This window comes from Lepidochelys olivacea (assembly GCF_965140295.1).
Source record: "Lepidochelys olivacea isolate rLepOli2 genome assembly, chromosome: 13".
Lineage (NCBI taxonomy): Eukaryota > Metazoa > Chordata > Testudines > Cheloniidae > Lepidochelys > Lepidochelys olivacea.
In genome coordinates this window covers 28,495,046-28,512,821 of record NC_140423.1, presented here as the reverse complement: position 1 = coordinate 28,512,821, position 17,776 = coordinate 28,495,046, and the positions used below count along the sequence as shown (strand labels likewise).

The window sequence follows — 17,776 nt, the reverse complement described above, 5'->3', positions numbered from 1 at the left end:
ACCTTTGCGTTTATGGGAATGGAAAAGTGGCAAAGTAACCCCTAAATCAGCACACGGCACAAAGGACTGAAAGTGTCCAGAATTGGGGCAGTGGCCTTGGTGTCCATTTATAAGTTGGCCCCTGGTCTAGAAAATTAACTTCTAGTCCCTTTAATTTACTTCTTGGGCTTGAATGTAGCTTGTAATGAGTTCTCACTTGTCTTGCCAGTATATAAATTAATAATACTGTGACACCTTACTCGAGTCTGTCTGGTGTAAAATCACTGCACATGGCATAGTTATCAGAGATTGAGTTAATATGATTCTTTCCTCCTCCCCTCTGACCCCCCCCTCCCACTCCCACCGTTTGTGTTCCAGCATCAAAGCTTCTAGAATCAAAATCCATCGCCAAAAAGGTGCCACATCAATGTGCGTAATACTTAATGTGTAGTATGCTTGAAATGTGGTTCCTCTCTGAAGAGTGTTGCTGAAAATAGCATCAGGAGGGCACTGTGTTATCTCAGTGGTTTCGAGAGAAAGTGTTCTCAGTTGGCAAGATTCGCAAATGTAGTCTGGGGGTATGTCTTCACTACCAACGTTAAAGCGCCGCCGTGTAGTCATGGCATCAGTGTTGGGAGAGAGCTCTCCCAGCGCTGTAGAAAACCCACCCCCCACGAAGGGAGTAGCTACCAATGCTGGGAGCCCAGCTACCAGCGCTGGTGCGTTGTCTACCCTGCTACTTTATAGCGCTGAAACTTGCATCACTCAGGGGTGTGTTTTTTCACACCCTTGAGCGAGAAAGTTTCAGCACTGTATAGTGGCAGTGTAAACAAGGCCTAAGTTTTGAGAGTTGAGCTGGGTTATCTCGACTTTGCACACAATCACCAGTAATAAAGCTGCTGCGGGTTAAATGATCTCTTCAGTGACACCCAAGCAAGCCCATCATCTTCTTCTTTATGCCCTCAGTGGCACTTCTGCAGTCCCTTCAGTAAGTTTGCACAGATGTAACTCATTGGAATATAATGAATAATTTTGTTGTTGGACACAAGAAGGAACAGAATCTGTGGCTTGTTCAGTCTGAGCTGGGATGGGTCTTTGGGTAAAAGGAGTAAAATCAAGTAGTTAGAATCCGTTCAAGTTCCTTTTGAAAAGTAATACCATAAGCCAATGTCAAGTGTGTTGCAAGAAAGAAACTAATCTTGAAGGGGTGCCCCCCACAGAGGTGGCTGTGTTTTAGTGGAGATGGATCGAGTGAAGTCATGCCTGTTTGCATGGCTTATAATTCTGCACCACACTTAGACTGAAGTCTTTTAAAATACACATACTACACGAAAAGCAAACTCTAAAGAATAGGAGTACTTGTGGCACCTTAGAGACTAACCAATTTATTTGAGCATAAGCTTTCGTGAGCTACAGTGAGCTGTAGCTCACGAAAGCTTATGCTCAAATAAATTGGTTAGTCTCTAAGGTGCCACAAGTACTCCTTTTCTTTTTGCGAATACAGACTAACACGGCTGTTACTCTGAAACTCTAAAGAATGTTACCCTCAAATGTAGCCCCACTGTGAATATCAAGAGGACTCTCCATCTCTATCCAAAGTACCAGCAGTCAGCATAATTCATGAGCTTATTAATCTATTTTTCTTTAGGGTCTCTTTCTTGTCCTTTTAGTTACTATCTCATGTGCAAATCTAATTTGCCTAATGGCCTGGTGAATGTAATTGAAAGGCACTCTACACTTACTTGATTGTGGAAAGTCTCACTCAGATCACACACAGATAGGACTCTGCCTCTGCTGAGAGGAAATCTATAGGCACTGCTGCTCTGTGGCTGGAGACGGAAATGTCATTTGAAACTCATTTGGCTTTTACTTTTTTGAAAACACACTTTCTGATTCCGATTTCTCTAATGCTAAAGCTGGAACCTTCCTTTGCTGGACCTTGGGAGCTGGTCAGGGCTGGTGTATTTAAGTGCATCACACCATTTCAGTGACTTGTGAGATGGAATGGCATCTGTTAGTTATGCCACATTGTAGACAAGGCACTTCCAGTTTTTAAAAACAAATGCAGTGACCAATGCTATTCATTGTGTTAGCAAACTATATTCATGAAGTTACCATAGCAGCTTAACATGTGTTAAGATACACTAAACCAGATTCTCTGGGCTGCCAAGTTCACTTTGCATCACTTACACAGCACTAAATGAACTTAAAGCATCCAGTGGCTGCCCCTGGATAATTCCCTCCCATCTAGGAATATTTGGTAGGCAGCAATTATGAGGCCCAGAGCGTTCAAGGCACTCTCTCCAAAGAGAACTAACATGAATTATGATTAGATTATTCTGCCTTGGATACATGGGTAAATTGACAGGGTAGCAAGTGTGGGGCTAAGAAAAGTAGCACAAATGGAATGTGATTAATGGTTACAACAGCAAAGCCACAATTGGTTATGATGTGAGGGACATTAATATGCCACTTAGATGGTGCTGGATTCTGATGCCTTGACCTTATAAGAAATTGTGGATATTAGAGATAGGAAAGACCTATTACCCCATCACTAGAACTAGATCCGTCAGGGTCATGACTGACAGTGTGGCTTGCATGTTCTATATCAATTGGCAGGAAAGACTGAGACCCTCCTTTCTCTCTGTGTTGAAGTGATAAGGTTATGGAACTGGTGCATAAAACATTGCATAGGAGCAATGTATCTTCCAGGCAGACAAACTGTTTTACGGCCAATGCTCTCAGCAAGTATTTTCCCCAAGATTACATATGGAAACTGAACGCCCATGTCCTGGTCAGCATTTTTCAGATTTGGGGATTTCTAGAAGTGGACCTCTTTGCAACAGCTACAAACTAAAAGGCCAACAGTTTCATTCAAGGGGTGGTTTAGGTCCCAGTTCACCTTCTTACTCTCTTGGACAGGGAAGCTGTTTTATGCTTTTTCCCCCCAAAGCCTTTGATCCTCAGAGTGTTGAACAAAATCAGCCAGGAGCAGAATCATTCTAATAACCCCAATGTGGTCGAGGCAAGCATGGTTTCCTTATCTGTTGCACCTAGCTCTTTGTCCACCAATAAAACTTCCAATCACTTCTCAAATCCTCTCTCAGGATGCTGGTCAATTGGCACATCCCAATTTAAGTGTTCTTTGCCTCAAGGCGTGGCTCCTCTATGGTTCGCAGGACTACAGTCTTCCTGTTTTGCAGACGAATGGCACTTATCCTTAAATAGTAGGAAGGTTTCTACTAGAAATACTTACTTTTAGAAGTGGAGAAGATTTAGTCACTGGTGTGAACTCCAAGACACTGTCCCATAGTCTGCACCACTTCAGCTCATTCTGGAATATCCGTTGCAGCTAAAGAAAATATGGCTGTCACTTAATTCTCTCAAGGTTCCTCTGGCAGCTGTAACAGCATTTCATACCACTCATGTTGAGGGGTTCTCCCTGTTTGCCGTAACTGCTAGGTTCATGAAAGGCCTGGGAGATTTCTTTCCACCAGTGCAAGTCCCTACTCCTGTTTGGGACCTTAATCTGGTTCTTAAAAGTCTCATGAAAACTCCCTTTGAACTGATAGTGACCTGCTCTTTATCGAATTTATCTGTGAACAACAGCCTTCCTAGTGGCTATTAGCTCAGCCTACAGAGTCAGAGAGATTGGCCCTTTAATGGTGGATCCTTGTTCCAATTGTTTACAAGGATAAGGTTTCCCTTTATCTGCATCCCTGGTTCCTTTCTAAAGTGTCTTCTAAGTTTCATCTGAATCGGATCATTTACCTGGTAGTTTTCTTTCAGAAACCACCAAGTCCAGCGTGCAGACTGCACTCCATACTCTAGATGTCAGAAGGGTGTTATCTTTCTGTCTACGTAGGATTAAATCATTTCATAAATCCCCTACACAGTTTGTTCCATCCGCAGACAGATCAGAAGGCTCTGCTATTTCTACCCAGAGGTAATCAAAATGGATTTCTGGATCTATTATAGCTTGTTACAGTGCAGTCAACATCCCCTGCTGCTGGCGTGTCAGCTCGCTCTGTGAGGTCACAGTGTACGCCTGTGGCTCTACTTACAAAATGCCCCTGTTGCTGAGATTTGCAGAGCTGCTACATGGCCTTCGGTACGTGCCTTCTCCAGACACTAACCTTCAGACGACGATGCCTCCAGATCGGATGCGGCAGTTGGCAATGCAGTTCTTTCCTCTGTAATGGACTCAACTCTGAAGCTCCCCCTCCTCCTGATGGGGACACTGCTCGGGAGTCACCTGACGTAGAGCCCCAATAGGTGCTACTCGAAGAAGAAAGAGAGGTTACTCACTCTGTGCAGTAGCTAGTTCTTCGAGAGGTGTGTCACTATGGGTCCTCCATTACCTGCCCTCCTTCCCCTCTGCTTTGGAGTTTCCTTCTGAGACTCAGCGGTGGAGAAGGACCTGATGGCAGTGCACCCGTGCAGCTTGATATAGTGGCAGCATGGGGCATGGGGATATCAATGGCACATGCATGGGCTGAACAGACACGGCTAATGAAAATCTCCTATGGAAAATACATGCAGGGGGCGGGGCGGGGTTGCGTGTTCCTGAAATGGAACACCCATCGGGATGCATTTCGAAGAACTACCGTTACTGCGCTGGGTGTATAACCTCCTTTTTCCCTGGTCTTCAGCCTGCGGTCAGGGAAACAGGGTTGCCTGTTGAACTCGGCCTTCTGGTTTGAGAAAACTTCAATACAAATTTTCATTCCTGGGGACAGTTCTTGTGGTGGTTTGTTCATTTTGTCCTGGTCGTTCTTTTGTTGTTAATTCTCTTTTGTGTTACTGGTGTGACTTCTGGTTCTTGTTTGGCAAACCTGATCTTGGCTTGTACCTGTTTTTTCATCCAAGCCAGCAGGTATGACTTATCAGTTCCTGGACTGTCAGTGCTCTGATTTAATGAAATCTGACTGGTTCAGCGCTTCTGTGCTTGTTATCTGGGAGTTTTGATAATAGTGTACTTCTGGGGTGGCACCCTTGGTTCCACCTTATTAGTAGGCATCCTCTAGATGGTCCTATATTTATTCACCTTCTGTGTTCAGGTAACTAACTGATTTTTCTTTTCAATGCTCCCTGCTCCTCTTTTTATTTAATTATTAATGATTAAGACCGTGTTATTCACCACGCTGTTTAGTAATTATTCATGACACTTGGGCTGTTGATGGGGATATTTTCCAGCCATACATTTGACACTATTTTATCTGCAGTCTGTTTGCTCCTCGTTCCTGGGTTACCTGTTTTGGTGATTGACACTCATTGGATACACTTGTCTTTTGTCACCAGATCTGTTAGGACCCATCCCTCATAACCTTGTTTGTCCTTGGGGATCTGTGCACTCAGACATCTCCCTTGTTGGAGATAATCCAGACTTGCGTGAGGTCTGGCTGCTTTTCAGCAATGTTTTCAGCTTAGTTGATAATGACTGCTTGGGATCTACCAAGCAGCAGGGATTTTAAAATTTTTGTTTGAATACTCTGATTTCTAATATCCTTTCCACATTTTCTGCTGAGGTTAAAGTTTCTTCTTTCAAGCCTTTCGGTGGTTTGCTAGAGGGCTTGTATGATGAATTTGCTGCATCTGTTCTTAAAGAGGGAATATTTTCTTTTCTAATAATTCTCAGGTTGTTTTCCTCTTGTCTTATATTTTTTACCTTCTTTGGTCTCCAAGGATGATTGTGTCTATTGCTGAGGTCAGACAATAACACTCTGCAGTATGTAAAACCATATGTGCAGCTCTGATTTGTCTTTCGTCCAGCCTGGATGGTTCAAGGACTAAGAATTTGGTCACAGCTGGGAGATGGAAAAATCTAGCTATGGCAAAATGGATGTGCTGCTGGCAGGTTAGGAAGAATCACCTCAAGGCTATGATATGGGGGTCAAGAGTGCCTGGTTTCATTACTAATGGGGTTTTTATCCACTTTTTGTGAAGGAAGCTTGTGGTTTGGATTTGCTTTTGAACTCTTCAGCTACTCCTGGATTCTCTTGGGGGCATCGGGGCCAAAAAAGTCTCTTTGTATCTGGTATGAGAGTTTCTCTCAGATGTGGACCTTACCACAATTATCCACACCTTGGTGACCTCTAGACTGTTATTGCAAAATGCTTTGCTTGGGGCCACCTGGAAGGCGCAGCTTGTGCAGAACCATGCCTCACTGTATCAGCAGTTGGGAGTACCTCATGGCTGTGCCAGCTCCTTTGCCTGCTGAGTGAAATTCAGAGTGATATATAAAGCCATGCATGGGTACTGGCTGCCCGAGAATCATCTCTATGTGACATGAACACAGCTGAGATCAGATGGGGCTTTTAAAGTAGGGGTGCGTAGAGTTGAATGGTCTAGAAGTGCAGGGCATTCTTAGGGGAGAGCCCCCGATGATCTGGCAAATCATCTGAATACCTTAAAATGCTTTATAAACATTAAAGAATTGGGCCTCTTTCATGCACGTACATGAGCTCGATACTTTATTAACTCTGTTTCACAGATGAGGAAACAGGTGTGGTGACGTGCCCAAAGTCACACAGCAGGTCTGCAAGGCAATGTTGGGGCCAGGCATAGGAGCCAGATGTTCTGACTTCCAGCCATATCTTCCGCTGTCACTGGCTTCATTTTAAACTTAATTTCTGAGAACAGTAAAAGTTCTTGAAAGGAAAATTTGCAATGCGTTCTGAGGCACATGCACAAGCCCCTGGGTCACTAGCTGTGCCACACATGCATTATGGGGAACAGTGGGTCTAGAATGGCCTTCCTTCTTCAATTTAGAAATCGGTTCCTCTCATGGGGCCACACCCCTCAGGTTCACAGGCCGTCTGGTGCTCAAGTTTCTTTGCGGGGTTGTCTGCAGTCCAGGCTGGATCATCCTTCCAGTGCTACAGGGTTGAGCAAAGCCTGGTTCTGCTGAAGCTGGCTTGTGCAGCTTCTCTCTCTCTGGGTTCCCCTAAGGATGCCATGGAGAGACATCCTTTCCCCTCCTTGACCTTACTCCATCCCTGCCTGGAGCCCTCTGGTGCAGACAGGCAGGTTACATGAGGGAAGCTCCCTAGATACTTCTGCTCCCTGATGTGTTCAGATACCATCCAGAGGTTGGGATGAGGCAACAATCAGCGGGAAACCCAGGCTGCATAACTATTTGTGCTGTTAAATAAACCACAGTGGCCCTGGAGCAAAGAGCTAATGTTCTCTGTTCTGAACTGGAGCAGCATCTGCTGGCGTGGGGCTTTGTCTCTATAGTCTATATCAGCTCTTATAAATAGAGTTGAGAAAGGACACTGTGGCTGGAAAAATTCCCTCCATTCCTCACACCTTCTTTTTCCTGCCAAATTCAAGAACTAGGGAATAAAACAATGGCTGGTGAGCATGAAGGGTGAGCAACTCAGTAGTCTGATAGCTAAGAACATTCCATCATAAAGTTCTGCAGCCCCCAGGGGAACAGGCTTCGAGTCAAGCACCACAGAAAGAAGTCCACAGTGCCAGGTGGAAATTGGTTTGACAAATGTGTGAGTTGTTTTATACTCTCTGCAGAGCCAGTTAGGGCTGGGGTTAGCTGGGTATTTGTAAAAGACATTTTGCTTCCAGGGAAAAATCGAGGAAGAGGTTGACCTGCAGACGTTCGTCCTTGTTTTTAGCTGCAGCTCTGCACGGAGGAGGGTGGGTGCGTCTTTGGTAAGTATTGACGCAGTGTTGTAGGAGTGATCGCATTGTGCCGTGGTGAATTCTCTTCAGCTCAGTCGATTATAAACATAATGAATGCACCACAAGTTCACTATTCCCGGTGCCACAGAAATGCTTTTCAAAGCCTCCCATCACTGAACTAGTGAGATAAAGAATGACAAAAAAAAATCCGAAAGGTGGATGAGACTGGGAAGAGAAAGTGTTTCAGACTGCATTAAATGGAGCCCAATTTGGTGCTCATTTGGGATTTTTAAGGGGTTTTGTTTGTTTTTAATTGTGCCACTTGTTAAGACTTTGGTTTGTTACCTTTTAAAAATAGCTCCACAGCTTAAGTCTCTTGCATGGTAAACACTGCAGAAAAGCAGTGCAAAAGGCAGTGTCCTCCAGGAATATTCCCCATTAAACATCTTTTAGCAGTTTAGACTTGAAATCTGACCTACTTTAAGCATGTAACCTCACCAGGCATGCCCACTAGCTTCTAAATATTGTTTTATTGCAAACGTGCTAGTGTGATTAAGAAACTAAAAGGAAACATCATTACCATGGCCCCAGTCCTGCAACATGATTCACTAGCAGGAGCCTCTGCAACTGCCCAGAGTCCCACTGACTTTAGTGGACTCCCCATAGACACACAGGTCTGCACCAGCAGGCCCTGATCCTCCTTTGCGATCTTTGTTTTGATCTTTACTATGAGCCTGATCCAAAGCCCACTGAAGTCAATGGAAAAACTCCCAACTGCACTGTGCTTTGGATCAGGCCCTTTTCCTGACTTTTAAGAACACCACATGTTCGCGGCTGCTTCAGAGCTAATTGGGACTAGACCTGCAGGATGAAATGCTGTTCCCAACACTGCACTGGCAACTTTACTGTTGTTGCTACAGCAATAAAGAAGTTAACAGAATGGCGCTTGCCCTTCATCACGGAAGCGGGAGAGAGGTGAGGATGTTTATTAAAAGGGAAAAGATCAGATTTCAAGATGTCAAGCTTTTAACAGGAATGAAAGAATGCTAAATAAAAATAAACACCAGATGCTCTCCCCAAAAACCATTACAAAGGTAGAAAACGCTGCGAAAAAACTAGAGTTTGTTTCACCAATGCACTTGCACATATATCTGCACCAAAGCCATGACCTACTACAGAAAACTACCTTTACAGAAACTAAAGTTATTGCTTTATACAATGCTTTAACTGCAAGAAGGGCAAAAAAATCTCCCACAGAAATCATCACTCTTAGGGAAGCAGTAAACAGCTGCGTGTCCTTCCACCTAACCTTTGGCTTTTTGATACGACAAATGAAATGTCCTGACTGGCACCTCAGCAAATCTTTACATTGATTTTGTTTAAATTCAGCTCTTATGAAGTTGCGATGACTGTAAATTTGAAAAAAAGTCCGACGTGGCTTCTGAATCTGTCATTTTTCAAAGCGATTTGTCATGCTCCTGAGCTCTTCCCTCATTAGTCTTAGAAACAAGCAAGCAGGATAATAGTATGCAGTTTAACAGGTGATGTTCTCTGGAAAAGGCACTCAGGATAAAAGCTGGTTAAAGCGAGTGAGCGACTTACCATTTTTTTTGGTTTCAGAAACTCACTTACTAAACAGAAAACAAGTTCTTCTTCGAGGGATTGCTCATGTGTATTCCACAATAGGTGTGCGTGCTCGCCACGTGCACCGGTGCCAGAAGTTTTTCCCCTAGCAGTACCCCAAGGGGGGGAGCACCCCCCACGACTCCTGGAGTGGTGCCTGCCTGGCGTGGTATAAGGGGAGCTGCGCGTTTCCCCCACCCTCAGTTCCTTTTTGCCGCCAGTGAAGGTGCGTCGGAACTACTCTGCTCCAGCTTTGCTGTAGCTCGATCCCCAGTCCTGTTAGTTTGTTCAGTGTTAGTACCTGTAGTTAGTTAGCCGTTTAGTTAGTCAGCAAGCCCAGGCCGGGGCATGCCCCATGCCCCAGTGTTTAAGTCTTGCGGCTCCTGTAGGCATTCTATGCCAAGAAGTGACCTGCATGCAGACTGTTTGCGCTGTTCAGGAGAAACCCATATCAGCGAAAGGTGCAAGATTTGCAAGTCGTTTAAGCCTTGGACCAAAAGAGAAAGGGACATTTAGGCGCTGACTCCGACTCCGGCACACCGCTCCGAACCGGTACCCAGCACCGCGGCGTCGGTACGCAGCAACCCTCTGATACCATCAACCGGTTGGCACCGCTCCCCATTCACAGGGCACACCAAGAGGACCAGGAAGACTCCCTCTTCACAGCAGCACTGAGGGAAATCTGGGACAGAGGCTAGACTCATGTCGGGCAGTCCTCGCTCCACACCGGGCTCCAGGCCTCCAACTCACATTGAGCAGAGTAGCTTGGCCCCTTTGGAGCAAGCCTCTACGGATGTCCGGATGCCTTCCACGCCTGAAGCCTTCCAGGCAGCCCTGGACGTTATGTCCATGCCGGTGCCCGGAGTGCCACCGATGTTGGCCCCACGCTCCATAGGCAATCCGCCGCTGGGATTTCTGCAGTCGCCTCCGGCTCGGTCTTGGGAACATTCCCGACACCATTCATCGCTCAGCGACCACTCGGGACAGAGTCCAGGTGGCTCGCCCTCAACGCCGACCAGACTGTGTGGCTGGGTTCCGTCCGGCTGGGACTCTTGGCACTGCTCATCCTCAAGGAGCGATTATCGACAGGATCGCGGCAGGCGCTGCCAACGGTCCTACATCTCAGAGGGGGTACCACAGCCGGTCACGGCATGGTCATCAACACCATTCCCGCTCAGACTCCCTCTCCAAGTCTCTGCCAACACATTGCAGCACTGGGCGTCAATCGCCGACATCTTGCCGTCGCGTGTCTGCCCGTTGAGGTCGTTCGCGAAGTAGTGCTACCGTCAGTACTGGTCGTCCACGTCGAGATCGTGGTCCCGTGGCCGACGTCAGTCCCGGCACCGCCGCTCCTCCCCATGCAGAGGCAGCAGCAGATCGTACGCCAGCCCGGCCTCTGTTCGTAGCCGTCCTTTGGTGGGCCAGGCCAGCCCAGCCAAGCCAAACAGCTGGCCCCGCTGGTGGCACAGCAGGTGCAGGGGCACTGAGCGTCGTGGCGGGCCCAGTGGTACCAGTGGGCACTGTGGCCTCTGGCGCAGCCCCTGATCGGGGCTCGCTTGGTGGCTGGAGCTTCAGAAGTACCATCGGCCTCCCTCTCCAGACCCCCAAGGAAGGAGTCAGTGGGATGTGTATCCTCGGCACCGTTCCTGGAATCCGACCAGGTGGTGGACCCTCTGGTGCCGGCTGATACCCAGAGCACAGCACCGGCCTCCTCCACCCACCCGGAGGAGGCGATTGCAGCCCTGCTCCCCTCCGCCCTGCAGGAGGACTTCAGGGCCCATCAAGAACTCTTAAAGAGGGTGGCAGCAAGCCTTCACCTCCAGGCAGAGGAGATGGAAGAGCCCTCAGACTCCCTGTTTAACATGCTTTCCTCGTCGGCACCGGGTGGGATGGTCTTGCCTCTCCATGAAGGGGTGGCTAAAATTTCAAATGCCCTGTGGCAGACACCAGCCTCATTGGCCGCTATCTCTAAGAAGGCGGAACACAAGTACTTTGTACCCACCAAGGGGCATGAGTACTTGTATACCCACCCGGTGCCCAACTCTCTGGTGGTTGAGTCGGTCAACCACAGGGAACGGCAGGGTCAACCAGCCCCAACCCCAAAGAATAAAGACTCTCGGAGACTGGACTCTTTCGGAAGGAAAATGTACTAGTCTTCGAGCTTCCAGTTGCGAGTGGCAAATCATCAGGCTCTCCTGGGCTGGTATTAATTCAATCTGTGGGGCTCCCTGCCCAAGTTTGAGGACTCCCTCCAGGAGCGTGATAGAAAGGAGTTCAAGGCGCTAGTGGAGGAGAGGGCAGCGGCTGCTAGGGCATCCCTGCAGGTAGCATCGGATGCTGCGGATACGGCCGCATGATCCATGGCTTCCGCGGTGTCCATGAGACAGGCATCATGGCTCCTACTCTCTGGGCTTTCCAGCAAGGCACAGTTCTCCATGCAGGATCTCCCGTTTGATGGGAAAGCTCTGTTTGTGGAGGAGACAGATACAAGGCTGCACGGCATGAAAGACTCCTGCATGACCCTCCAGACTCTGGGCCTATATGTACCGGCTCTGGCAAGACCTAAATTCAAGCTGCAGCAGACTCCCACCCAGGCCACCCTCCCGAAGTCTGAAGCTGCCCACAAGAAACAGCATGACTATAAGAGATGCCCTCAGAGGCAGTCTTGGCCGGCCCCCCAGCCTGGTTCCTCTAAGGACAAGCAGGCAGGGAAAAGGTGCTTTTGGCGGGCCGCTCGGGGCACTCCGCCAATCCTCATCAGGGATCCACCCTCAATAAAGCTCCTCTTCTCCAACCGGTTGTGTGCTTTCCTCCTGGAATGGTCACGGCTAACCTTGGACCGATGGGTCCTCAACACCATCTCCCAGGGTTACACCCTCCAGTTTACTTCCCCCCCCAGCCCAACCACTCCCTGCCCCCATCCCTATTGGGGGACCCCTCGCATGAGGCTCTGCTCGAGCAGGAGGTGGGGCAGCTCCTAGGACTAGGAGCGGTAGAGGCGGTGCCTTAGGAGTTCATGGGCAAGGGGTATTACTCCCGATACTTCCTTATCCCGAAGGCCAAAGGGGGGTTCAGACCCATCCTGGACCTGCGAGGTCTGAACCAGTACTTGGTGAAACTCAAGTTCCGCATGGTTTCCCTGGCCTCCATCATCCCCTCCGTGGATGCCAGGGACTGGTATGCTGCCCTCAATCTGCAAGTCACATACTTCCACATCCACATATTCAAGGGGCACATGCACTTTCTCCATTTCGTGGTGGGACAGAATCACTACCAATTCACGATCCTCCCATTTGGTCTGTCCACTTTCCCCAGGGTGTTTACAAAATGCATGACGGTGGTAGCGGCCTACCTCAGACAGCCATGGGGGAGTTCAGATTTTTCCCTATCTGGACAATTGGCTGGTCAAGGGCACCTCCTGGTCGCAGGTGAGGGATCACGTGGCGCTCCTACTGTCCACATGCACCGCCTTGGGCCTGTTTGTAAACAGCACCAAATCCATGTTAGTCCCAGTCCAATGCATAGAGTTTATCGGGACGCTCCTGGACGCAGCGTCAGCCACAGCCTCTCTCCCACCAGACAGATTCGAGACCCTGAAAGGTCTCATTGACTCAGTTTCAAAGTTCCCGGTGACAACAGCCAGGGTTTGCCTGCAGCTCTTGGGTCATGTGTCAGCATGCACGTAAGTGGTCCATCACGCCAGAGTCAGAATGAGGCCCCTCCAACTCTGGTTGCTCTCGAAGTTCTCCCAGGCCACGGACAGGATGGACAAGGTCCTCACCATGCCGGACTCTGTGATCACCTCCCTACGGTGGTGGTCCACCCCAGACAACATGCTCCAAGGGGTCCAGTTCAGGGACAGGGCCCCATTGTTGGAGCTGGCGTCGGACCTGGGTTGGGGAGTCCATGTGGGGAACTTTCAGACCCAAGGCCTGTGGTCGGCCCAAGACCTGACCCTACGTATAAACATCAAGGAACTCAGGGCGATGCGGCTGGCATGTAAGGCCTTCCACTCGCACCTGGAGGGCAGGGTAGTCAGGGTCCTCACGGACAACATGGCCTCGATGTTCTATATCAACAGGCAAGGTGGGGCCTGATCCTCTGCTGCAAGGCCCTCGGACTTCTGTATAGCCCACGACATCCACCTGAAGGCCTTCTCCCTACCGAGTGCCCGGAACGAGAAAGCAGATCGCTTGAGCAGGGACTTTTCCTCACAACACGAGTGGTCCCTCCACCTGGAAGTGGCCCACCAGCTCTTCTGAAGGTGGGTAACTTCCCAGGTGGACCTATTCACGACTCGGCAGAGCTGGCGATGTCCCCGGTTCTGCTCTGGGGGGGCCTAAAGAGGGGCGCTATCTCCGATGCCTTTCACTTGTCCTGATCAGGCCGGCTTCTCTACGCCTTTCCCCCGTTCCCTCTAATCAGCAGGGTCCTGGAGAAGATAAAGATGGACAGGGCCCGGGTCATCCTGATTGTCCCGGCGTGGCCCAGGCAAGATTGGTACTGGACCCTCACAGGCCTGGTGGTAGCTCTGCCGTGGCCATTGCCGCTCCACCCGGACCTGCTCTCTCAGGACCAGGGCCGCCTCCTCCATCCCAACCTAGCAGCTCTTAACCTCACGGCGTGGCTGCTCAGTGGTTAAGTGGAGAGCAGAGGACATGCTCAGAACATGTTCAGCACATCCTCCTTGAAAGTAGATGGCCCTCCACTCGCCATACTTATTTGGCGAAGTGGTCCCATTTTTCTAGATTGGCAGTGGACCACGGTGTCTCTCCCGTGACCGCCCCAATCCAGCTTATTTTTGACTACCTCCTCCACCTGAGAGCCCAGGGCTAGGCGTCTTCATCAGTCAGGGTGCACCTGGCAGCCATATTGGCCTTCCATCCACCAGTGCAGAGACACACTATATTTTCCCATGCTATGACTGGCCAGTTCCTCAAGGGGTTGGACCATCTTTTCCCATATTCTAGACCCCCGGTCCCGCAGTGGGACTTGAACCTGGTGTTGGCTCGTCTCACGGGGCCCTCTTTTGAACCACTGGCCACATGCTCCTGGTTTCACCTCTCGTGGAAGGTGGTCTTCCTGGTTGCAATCACGTCGGCCAGGCGAGTCTTGGAGCTCAGGGCCCTGACCTCCGAGCCGCTGTATGCGGTTTTTCATAAAGATAAGGTGCAGCTCCTCCCACACCCCGCATCCCTTCTGAAGGTGGTCTCCACTTACCGCATGGGTCAGGACATTTTTCTACCGGTCCTCCGCCCCAAGCCCTGGGCGTTCAGTGAGGAGCACCGTCTCCATGTGCTCGATGTGCGACGGGCTCTGGCTTTCTACCTTGAGCAGACCAAGCCGTTCAGAAAGTCCTCGCAACTGTTTGTCGCCTCAGCCAAGCACATGAGGGGCCAGCCGATTTCCACTCAATGGCTTTCCAGTCAGATCACTTCGTGCATCTGTACCTGTTATGAACTGGCAGGTGTTCCCCCCGCTGCCCATTGTGAGGGCACACTTGACTCGGGCGCAGGCCTCATCGGCTGCCTTCATGGCCCATGTCCTTATTCAGGACATCTGTAGGGCCGCCACCTGGTCTTCAGTTCACACGTTCACCTCGCACTATGCGATCGTCTCCCAAACCAGGGATGACGCCGGGTTCAGCAGGGCTGTCCTCCGTCCTGGGAACTTGTGAACTCCTACCCACCTCCAACAGATATAGCTTGGAATCACCTACTGTGGAATACACATAAGCAATCACTCGAAGAAGAAAAGACCTTTACCTTTTCCATAACTAGTGTTCTTCGAGATGTGTTGCTCATGTCTATTCCACATCCCACTCTCCTTCCCCTCTGTCGGACTTATCTGGCAAGAAGGAACTGAGGGTGGGGGGAGCGCACAGCTCCCCTTATACCGTGCCAGGCAGGCGCCGCTCCAGGGGTCGCGAGGAACCCCTCCCGCCCCTCACAGGTACTCCTAGGGAAAAAACTTCTGGTGCCGGTGCACATGGCGAGCATGCACACCTATTGTGGAATAGACATGAGCAACATCTCGAAGAACACCAGTTACGAAAAACGTAACTGTCCTTTTTTAAATTAGTACCTCCAAAACCAGAGAATAACATTGAGGAACTCCAGGGTACTAGGAGCCAGAACGGTTGTGACTTACTCAGGACCACGCAGAGCCAGCAGATTTCCCATTGAAGTCAAGGGGACTACTCATGTGCTTAAGTACCTTGCTGAAATGGGGCCTAAATGAACAGATTTTGTCCACATTACATAGTATTTAGAGTAGGACTGGATTTACATAGGTATTTAAGGTGCCTAAATATGTTGCAAATACTGGCCCATACTCTTTAAAAAGGTCTTGGTAGAGATTTAAGGAATGTAACAGTAGGTGCAGCAGAGACTTGGACGGTAATATTTCGAAGGAATTCTTTTCCCAAAGTGTGTCTGAATGGCATCGCCTGTGCACCGTCTCCATATTTATCACGCCAAGGATCTCAAGGGAGAGTTTCTATGTTTGTAACGTAGTAGAAGCACATTTGCTGGATTATGCAGCGAATAATTTCAGAACATTTGGAAGCTTAACGGCAATTTTTTTTTTAAAGTGGAATAATCGGGCTTCCTCTACACATGTCTCAAATTAGCACATACAGCGAAGGTGTGTATAGACCATAAGTAGGGTGATTATCATAATTTTAACATTCATCTTAAGTTTTTGCTTCTACTGTACACAATATTTAATGTAAATGTTACCACTGTATTCTGTTTTCCATGTACCGTTTTTATGTGCATACACTTCACACATACATGCAGGGAAATTACCCTGAAATCATCTTTGATTCAGTGTTGGGTGACGGCTCAACAATAGAAACTGCTGTTCTTAGTGTTCTTAGGTTGTTTCCCAGCTTTACTTGTTATGTCTGATCTCCGTTGGACTTAAAGTCATTAATCTTCCTCATGTTTTCGCCAGTAAGGCAAATACAAGACAGATGTCCACATCTGGAAGGTTAGTTCCAGCCATCATTATTGCACTCAAATAGTTTAAATTACAGTAAGACTATTTGGAGAGCAATAAAGTAAGAGGAAATTTTTAAGAACTCTGAATATGTTATTTTGGTATCCATTAAAAATGTTTAGCAGCTGTAATTTTTCATTCGAAATGCTGTTAACCTAGTGAATAAATATTGCAGAGGATTAAATATCTGTGTTACATTAGAAATGGATTTTCAACTTATTTTGTACCCCTGTATGCAGTAGTAAACAAACAAAATGTTACCAAAATGTTTAGAACTAACTCAGCTAATTAGCGAGGATCTTTTGCTTACCTTGACCCTGGTTGGCCATCCAAGGTCTGGGCATTATATTTCTGGTTACAGTATTGGACAGCTAGATCGTGATGGTGAATGGGGTTTTGCTTTTTGTGGAAGGAAGCAAATTCCTCTGCAGAAGGGGTTCAGAGGTATTTCATCATTCTGTCACTGCAGAACGCCAGGCACAAAGTCTAGACAGGTTTATTGGCTACTTTCAACAGTTCAGAAAGGAGAAAGATGGACTCCTGAGGGAAGAACTGCACTAACTTTATTCTTGCACTTCTCAGTGTAAGTTGTGCCTACAGGGCATATTTTTATAACAGAAACGTTTATCAGGGTGTGCATTAGGTTCCTCTCGGTTCCCACTTCAGTTGCATTGTGTGACGAAAGGCCAAAAGCCACATGCCTACAGCTGAGGGAGAAGGGCCCCAGTAGCTGTCTAATGCACCCTTTGACATAGCAGGCAGTATGGCTCACTAACCCTAATTTTTCTCCAAAACACTTGTGAAGCCTCATGCAAGGTGTCCTGCTGTGGAAAATACTGCATAGCAGAAGAACAAGAGGAAATTATTTTTTCTAACCTTTATTTTACAAATGGTCTCTGGCTGTTCTGGAGTCCTTCTCCCTTCCCCTGGGCCCAGCAGCCATTTGTGACTCAGCAGCCCTTGCCCTTTTAATTATAAAATCTAAATGGTGACTACTGAAGAACTCTTCATTTGGCATTTCCAATACAAAGTGAGTATAAGGGCTCCGGAACCATGAACTGCTGTTGCCAGGGCAGCTTGGCATTTAGACAGCAGGAAAGTTTAAAATGTGACCTGCTTCCCCGCCCTTCAGCTGCCTCCCTTCAATTATTCCACCCCCTCTCCCAGGCCACGCTGCTAATATCTCCCCCACACCGCATACCCCTCCATTTAAAATAATGGATGACGATGCGGGTTTCGTTCTGCAGTGATTCCATCCCAGCCATGTCCCATTGAGAACTGGTACATAGCTGTAGAATGATCAAAAACCCAACCAGCTTCTGTCAATGTGTCCAGCCATGACCCCTCATGTCTATTAGGGACTAGGCTGAGACTGCTAAATGTATTTCAGTTGGGCTCCAGGTGAAAGTCAAAGCCGTTAACTATTTTGCCATCAAGCTCCATAATAAGTCTATTGAATGAGCAGAAAGAAACTGTATATTAAGCAATGCTCCTCAGACCTTTTTAGAGAATCAGTCCTCTATGATGCTAG

At 48.3% G+C, this 17,776-nt stretch overlaps 1 protein-coding gene across 4 annotated transcripts in view; it reads left to right on the top strand.

Annotated features, from left to right (window-relative positions):
• Positions 1 to 17,776, top strand: part of CBFA2T2 (CBFA2/RUNX1 partner transcriptional co-repressor 2) — a 99,918-nt gene that overhangs the window by 45,752 nt on the left and 36,390 nt on the right. The window lies entirely within an intron of this gene.